Genomic DNA, 8050 nt, shown 5'->3' with positions numbered 1-8050 from the left:
AAGTGATGATGCTCAATTGCCTTTAATCCATTTGCCTTTTAATTCCATGATAAGGGGCACCAATTAGCTTATGGAGACACTCATCTTTGAAATATTCACTGGGATGCTATAAAATTGGCTTCAACTTGTCTCATCTTTTGGCAGGGAGAGGAATCTAAGGAAAGGGTTGTGGGGTTTTTTGGGGTTTTTTTTTTAATTTAAAAGAAAAGGAGAGGCGGATATTATAGTGTCATGTTTCCACTGTTCCAAATATATTTCTCCCCAAATCAATGTCATCTTTTGTAGATATAGCTTCCCATCCTGAATGGCTCGATCCCAAGGCAAAACACTGCAGCTTTATCGGCACTGTGCGTGTGGAGTTTGAACTGTGTTGTTTTATTTATCTGATTTGATGCAGGACTCCATAATCCAGAGCTGGGGAGGAAAAGCAATTATTTCCAAGTCTGAGAGACTGGTTTCTTGGACTCTTAAATGAGCTGCCTTTAGAAAGTGATGTCCAGTAATTGCATTGGCCAGGCAACAGAGAGCTTCTAGTGCCTTCCATATTTTTTTTTTTCCTTTCCGAAATTAAAAATCTACCTGGAAAATGTCCTTGCCAAAGAGTTTCTACTGATGGCTTCATGTGACCCGTCACCTTGCTGTTGCAGACAAGTTGTACATTCTTTGAGTTGAAAAGCAGTTGCTTGAGTTCAGTTCTCAGCTCTTCTATACAGTTTCAGACAAACCTGTGAGGGTTCGTTGGAGATGGTGGTGGTAGAGCTCCAGGATTTGTTCCCTCCCCCTCAGCAAAAGTCGTGGCTGGTCATGGTGTCAGGAGAAAATGTCAATTTCAGAGGGTCTTTCTCTGGTGAGGATAAATTGCCTCATTCCTTGATAACAGAGAGCACTGCCCAGAGGACCAGCCAGCCAAGTTCCTCTGAACCTCACTTAAATGAATGTGTGATGCATTTTATTTGTATTTTTCTTGCAGTTTCTTAATTTGGCTCCCTCTAGCTTTAGGCTGGTCTCACTATTACAGTATTTAATTGAAATGGAACACGTGCAACACCAGTTACGTTTGGACTCTGAACTCACCTGGGGTCTCTGCCACAACATAAATAATAGCATCCAACTATATTTTTTAATAATTTGCTTTACACAACTGTAACACTGTGTAATTGATCAGGGCTGTATATAGGTTGTTTTTCAGGTACAAAAAATGGCAATTGTGCAGGTTAATTCCGGTTTTAATAAGATGGCAGAAAACTGCATGAAGGAAATGTCAGAACGTTATCCCACGTGTTCAGGCTTTTGTACATCTTGAGTAAATGGGCTCAGATTTGCTACTATGGCTCAGAATCAGGTTTTGACCTGGGAGATCTGGAGGGAATGTCAAGACTCCTGTGCTGTGACTTCTTGCTAGGATCTCCTGACTGCAACGTAGCAGATGTTAACGATGCAGCTACAGGCTGGATACCCTTACTTAGACACGTTTCGTGCTTCAAGCTCTGATGATGAACATGTAGTAGTACATCTCGGCCCTCAAGAGCTGCCACTCCTAAACAGAGGTGCCCCCTTGCACATCTGTCTTCCCTGCTGCTCCTGCCTTTCAAAATGAAGCTCTGGCTGTCAAAAGAGAAGGCTGTGAACTAGAGAGGGGGAACACGTACCTCATTCCAGTCCTCCCCAGACAGCAGCCATGCTCGGGCAAGCAGAGTCACCATCCACTGTCCTAATTGAATATTTTGTTTTCCCTTCGCTGCAGCTTCATTTCAGGTACCAGTGCAAACAAGAGATGGCAGCACGTGCATATTTACACCTTGTTCTCGTTTCAGCTACCCTCTTGGTGGCTTTTGTGCCTGAAGTAAACGCAGGAAAGGAAGGTAATAATAGAGCTACTGATTAATGAGCCCTGTGTGGCTGGCTGAGGTGCAAGCTGGGTGGAACAACAATGCTGGTGAGAAGCTTCCCTGGCCCCCCCTCCCCCCTCCACATCATATGTTTTTCAAGTTCACATCAATTACTTCCGTTTCCAACTGGATAAACTTGAATGAGAAGGTTTTCTGTAATTTGCTGACAAGACTGTGAAGCCCTTTTTGTTAGCTCCTCCTGATGTGGTCTAAATTGGGTGTTTGCAGGAAAGAAATCTAGTGTGGAGCTAGAAAAGATTAAAAAAACAGAGAGAAAGAAAAGGAAGGAAAGGTATTAAGTTAGACCCTGTGTTAAGATTCTAGTTCTGATCTCTTGTGCCAGGAACACACACCTGTTGGAGGTTACAATTGAATTAGGTGTAAATACATTTGTGAAACAAAAGGTGCCTGTGTGCTTGTATGGCTACTCCTGTTGAAATTCCTCTGAAGAGTGGAAGTACTGAAGAGAATCCTCTTGCTAACAGGACCCTGGAAACAGGTGTGGTAGAAGAGAGCAGGCGTCTGTATCCCCTGATATGGAGCTCCCCCTTTTGGGGGGGATCCCTCGTGGGAGAAAGACCTCGTGGACACGCCTGCCACGGGCAAAAAGAGTAGTCAGCCATGAGATGTAGGTACAGATCTTCCTGGTTCTCCTGCTTACAAGAATGTCTTGCTTTTCCTAAGAGCTTGCGTCCAGCAGCTGGGAGGTTTATGTCAAAGCTACAGGCTGTTACGGTGAGCAGGGAATGCATTTCCCCTCTGGGAGGGGGGTGTACATACAGGTGCGATGCAAAATCGGTATGTCCGTAACAAGCTATGTGGGAGGCACTAGCGCTTTCTTCATGTAGAAGCTCTGGTTAAAATGGTGGTTACCAGCTCTACTGTAAGCTTCCTCAGGCCTTGACCATCCAAGAGAAACCTCTGGGAGACCCGCTCAAGTCCTCTGTTGTTCTCTTGATGGCTTTAAGCAGTACTAAACAGCTGCACTGTCTGAATACATTGCATAGTTCCATAGCAAATAAAATTTCCTACCTTAAGGAGCGTAGCATTAAGACGGATGGTAGTTTAATCAGATTTTTGTAACTAGGCAGCTCTGTTTCTAATTTCCCTGCGCTTTACACAGCGAACTGCTCCTGTTGCCGCTCCAGCAGTATCAAACTTTATGGGAGGTGTTTTGCATATAACCATTTCTGTTTTCTTGGTGTTTGGTATTAACCACTCTGTCTGCTTTTGTGTTGGGGAATTTTGAGTTGTGGACTGGTGTAGAGTAAAGTAGCAGATAAATATTGACTGGCTCACAGTTACAGTAGACTGATTTACAACAGAGCAACCATTTCACTGTATCATGTGTCTGTTACATTATTATTACAACACACAAGAAAACAAAGATTGGTCTTTTGCCATACATATGGTCTTAAATGTGGTTGCTTTAAAATACATAGAGACGAGTGCATTGGAAGGCCAGAGATATTGCTGCTTAAGCACAAAGCTGGGCAGAACAGAACCAAGATTCAATTTCCAGATCTGCTGCCTCTTTCCTGGGAAACATTATTCTGTATTGTTTAATGTCTGTGCCCAGCTTTCTTCTCTCTAAAACAGGACTGAGACTTTGTACCTTTCACATGTATTGAATATAGCAAATGACAGTCCATGTAGTTTCATGGGAAATAGTTCTTGTCAAAGTGACCTGGTTTAGTTGTTTGAGGTTACAAATTTGGTTGACAATGGTAACAGCAGAGCTATAAAAAGCTTCAGCTGTTTTCAGGTGTTTAGCTGCAAGCTGTATGATATTCTGATTAAAAGCTGGTTGAACACACAGTAAATAGCTGAACTGTGGAATGGGGAATTATTTTTTTCCTGATGCAATTCCACAGAAAAGTGATAGCAAAGCTAAAGCTTTAGGAAGGACTATAGGATAATTTTATGCTAGTTCAGCCATCACTGGGCTTCTTAGCCTCTCTGCCAAGGTGGGTAAGCAGGGCTTTGTTGTGCCCTGGGCAGGGCAAGGAGTTGGAACATCAGAAGCCAGATTGAAAATGCATACTGTGTTCAGAAAAACACTAGTGTTAGGTTGCAGTGAATCTCATGCTTCCTGAGCTTCTAGGTTTAGCACGATTACACTTCCTAAACAGTTTGCAGTATTAGGAAACTTAGCATTGGCTTCTTTCTTGGCCTAAAACCTCCCATAGTCCATACTTGTGTGAATTACTAGCAAAGCAGGATAGTATTACTGTGTTATCAACAAGGTCTGTAGCACAAAAAGCCTCTTTGACCTTGGGCTTAGATTATTTCTCTGTCTTTACTGTCACTCTGTTTGTAATTAACCCAAGGTGCTTCTGCTGAAATAAGAGGCTATGAGAAGTAGGGCCAGGTGACAGGGTGAAGACCACTTGTTCCTTGTGAAAGTAATGAAGCAGCTTATCTGGGATTGAGAACTATGGAGTCGTTTCACTGGGAAAGAGGATGGAGAGAGACTCCATACAAAATTTGCAGCTCTCTGTAAGTTGAAGGCAGTTGTAGAAGTCTAGGAAACAGATATGTTGAAGGATAAGGTAATGATTTCTGTTTTGCCTTTGTGGATTGATGCTGAACTGTATAAGGAAAGCTGGGGGGAAAGGGACTTAAATGCTGGAGTTCTGACAGATGCTCTGCTGTCTTCAGGCTTTTATTGAGGTAAAGAAGCGGAGATGCAAGGTATGGGACAGTGGATTACAAGGTGCCTTGTATGTGCACTTTTTGATTGGGATTTTTGGTTTAATGCTGGATGCTTTTAACTTAGCAATGTAGTAATGTGTTTCTAGAGGCAATAAAACTAATGCCTTTCACTGAGTACAAGTCAGGAAATACTGCAGAGGAGCTGCCTCTCAGATGAAAAAATAATATGAGGGCAAGACAGAACTGGCACTGAAGTGCCTGAAGTTACTGGAGAAGCCCAAATTTGAATCTAAATTTAGATCTTGCTTGGGCTTATTCAGAATAGGTCATTTTAATGTTACTGCTTGAGAAGGACCTTGGTTTATATGAATGGTTTTCTTACTCTGTGATAAGTAGAAAAACTTTGGAGAAAGGATTGTTGGAGCACATGTTCAGCAAGTAATGCATCTCCTTTGTCTTCTACTTGGTTCCACCATTGTGAGATGAGAGGGTGTGTGCTGTGACAAGGTCACTTGTGCTGTTAGAACTGCAGTGTTGTCAGTAGCACTTCAGAATTTTAAGAATTGCTCTGGTTCCTGCAGTTCACACAGCAGCCTTGGCTTAAAGTGTTACTCTGGGCTATTAAACTCTCTGTTGAAGCTTTGAAAAGGTTTTGAGCCTTGAAAAGGTTTGAGTGCTTCAGATTTTTCAGTGCTTGGTGCAATGTTGCTATAATACTACTCCAGGCTCAGTGGATGGGGACAAAGCAGGTGCACCAAAGGTAAGATGTTTCTAATGTCTTTTTTGCATGGCAAGGTGAATAAAGTGCACAGGAAGGTGTGTGGCTTTGCCCTTTTAGCGTGAGTAACTGGTGCTAATGGGGCTTCACAGGAACTCATCATCATCTGGATGGGTTATGTTCCTGGGGTGTTTGCATGGGTTATTTGGTTCATAATCTCTTTGTACCAGTTGCTCATAAGTGGATGCCACTGCCCGCTGCAGTGCTGTCTTTGGGGACCAGAAGCTGAACAATTATCGTAAATGCGGTGCAGTCAAAATACACTTGGATTTAGGCAAGTGTCCATGAACTGTCTTCTTCTGAAACTAAATTCATAACATGTAAGAAAAAGAAGGCTTGATCAAAACTGTTGAAGATTGCGTCCTAACTTTCTGCCAAGGATAGATATGTCACGCGCAGTCTGTGCCACAGACTATGGAGTTTGTTTGGCAGTAGGTTTGTTTGTAACATGTTTTCAGTTCATTTTAAAATAAGATACAAAACTATCTGCAATGTATGCACAACGTTGGAGGGAAGCAGGCTAGGTGCTTGGCGAGAACAGGAGAAGGAGGTTGGTGTGTTATTGGAGCTCTGTAGATAACCTTGGCGGAGGCCGCTTGCCTCTGACATCTCGCTAAGCAGCTCCATTATGGGAGATGACAGGTCTGGGGGTAGGAGAATATAAAACTTGTGAAGATAAAAGCTTGACAAACTGTTGCTACAACAAGTTACCTTTGCACAAGAGATTTGCCATATCAATAAACTTTAACAAGTGGGATTTGGGGACTGGTGTGTTTCTAGTAAATCCTCTCAGAGTGGCAGTGTTTACTGCCAGGGCTTTGGGGAGTGTGAGTGATAGCAGGTCTCTTGGTCTCATGTAGCAACTGGAGAGACCACACTACTGAGGAGCAAATAACCCAGAATTCAGGCTATCTGGAGCAGATGGAGAGTGCATACGGTCACTGCCACCACCTCGCCCCTAAGTCCTGCAGTTAATGCTGTGTAAAGTTAGCACATGGGACAAGACTGCATAATGCTTGCCATCTATGTGCCTTTATGTGGCTCTTCATCAGGTTCCACGCTGCATTTTCTTTATAATGTCTCTTGTGTTCAGAGCTTTTAATATGAGAGCATGTGCCATCACCCCGACCCTGTTCTGGGTACTGGGAGCAGGCAAAAATGGTTCTGTGTGCTCTTCGGGGTTTAGGGGCTGCTACTGTTTGTTGGAAAAAGCCTGTTGAGTGACCCAGGCTGTGCAACCAAAAAATCTGGGTAGGGAAACAATGCCGTGATAGGTGTTTAACCAAGCTCTAGTGTTCCCACGTAGAACTGAGAAGCTTCTCAGTGGAACTAATTATACTTGTTAGGCCTGGCAAAGTCACTTCCACAATGCTGAACATATACCAGTGAGATTTTAATTTCCTCCCACAATTACTTGTATATGATACTAGAAAACTTAATCCAGGTTTGTTTATATCCAGGGAGCTCAAGTATGGCAAGAACATAAACAGTAATCGGAAAAACAGCAGCAGGTATAGCCGAGAAAGTTCCACTCTGATATCCTTCAGACTTTGCAGGGGCTAGCTGCAAGCCCCTGGTAGATTACATTCTCTGCACAGTATTTTCCCATTCCGATTTCCTTAGGGTTGTTCCCAGTGTTTTCATTTGCTGCAAACTCTTAGTTGCAGTTGGAAACCCAAAGTGATTACTTTAATGGATTGAAACTGACTCTGAAAGAAGTATTACTGAAGACTTTAGAACAAATTTTCTCTTTATTTGAAACTACCCAAGGCCTGAAAGCATATCCATTGCCTGAAAGGAGGAGTGTTTTCTGTCGTATCAGTCTCAACAACCTCCCATTGAGCTGCTTTTTTGTGATTTGCAAGCTGTAGTGAAAGGAGAAACTTTGCAGCGGTTGCATGCAAATCCATCCTCCGCTCTTCTCCTGGGGCTTATCGAAATAGCAGAGGAATTGTCACGCATTCCAGAGTGGCAGAAATGATCATCACCGCTGATGTTCAGAGGGAGAAATGTGAAGTGGGAATTCAGGAAGTCCTTTAAAAAGTTTGGATGTCTGTTGAGTTTGCTTTTCTTTTGGCCTCCCCACACAATACTTCCCACCTTTCTGCATATTTAATTCGAAAATCAGCAATCTATAGAAGGAGCAGTTGCCTCTGCAGAAAGAAGTTGACAGGTAACTGTCGAAAGAACTGATTCTACAGCTGGTGTCAGCTGAAATTGGTGCTGTGCTAACTTAAGCTACAATATGCAATGTCTTAAGGGTCAGGGAGGAAGATAAACTTGGGGATTCAAAAAGAGTATCCATTCAGGGAAGGGAAAAGTAGTGAAAAGTTGCAGACACCGCTGTCTTTCCTGGGGCTCTGTGTTGCATAAGGCAGTTGTGCTGCTTCTGAGTGCAGAGAGTGATTCTGCTGGTATTCACAGCCCAGCTCGCTCATTGCACTGGCTTCATTTTCTTCCTCCTACGCTCGTTGTGCAGTACGGTAGGATGCCTTGAGGAGGAAAACACAAGATGGAAAACACATGAAAAATTCAAGGAATTTTTTAATAATAATAATAGAAAAATCCCCATATGTTTACATTGTTATTAGAACTGAATAGTTGCATCAGCTTGGGTTTGAAGAAAAGGTGGAAATGTAGTGTTTGTATGTTAGATATTAAATTGAAGTCCCTCTGTAAAGCAGTGCCTGTGCAGTGCAAGGGGAGAGAAGGGAGTGGTGCAATGTCT

This window comes from Falco naumanni, chromosome 3 (assembly GCF_017639655.2).
Source record: "Falco naumanni isolate bFalNau1 chromosome 3, bFalNau1.pat, whole genome shotgun sequence".
NCBI lineage: Eukaryota > Metazoa > Chordata > Aves > Falconiformes > Falconidae > Falco > Falco naumanni.
The sequence above is the reverse complement of the archived record's forward strand: the minus strand, read 5'-3'. Positions refer to the sequence as shown.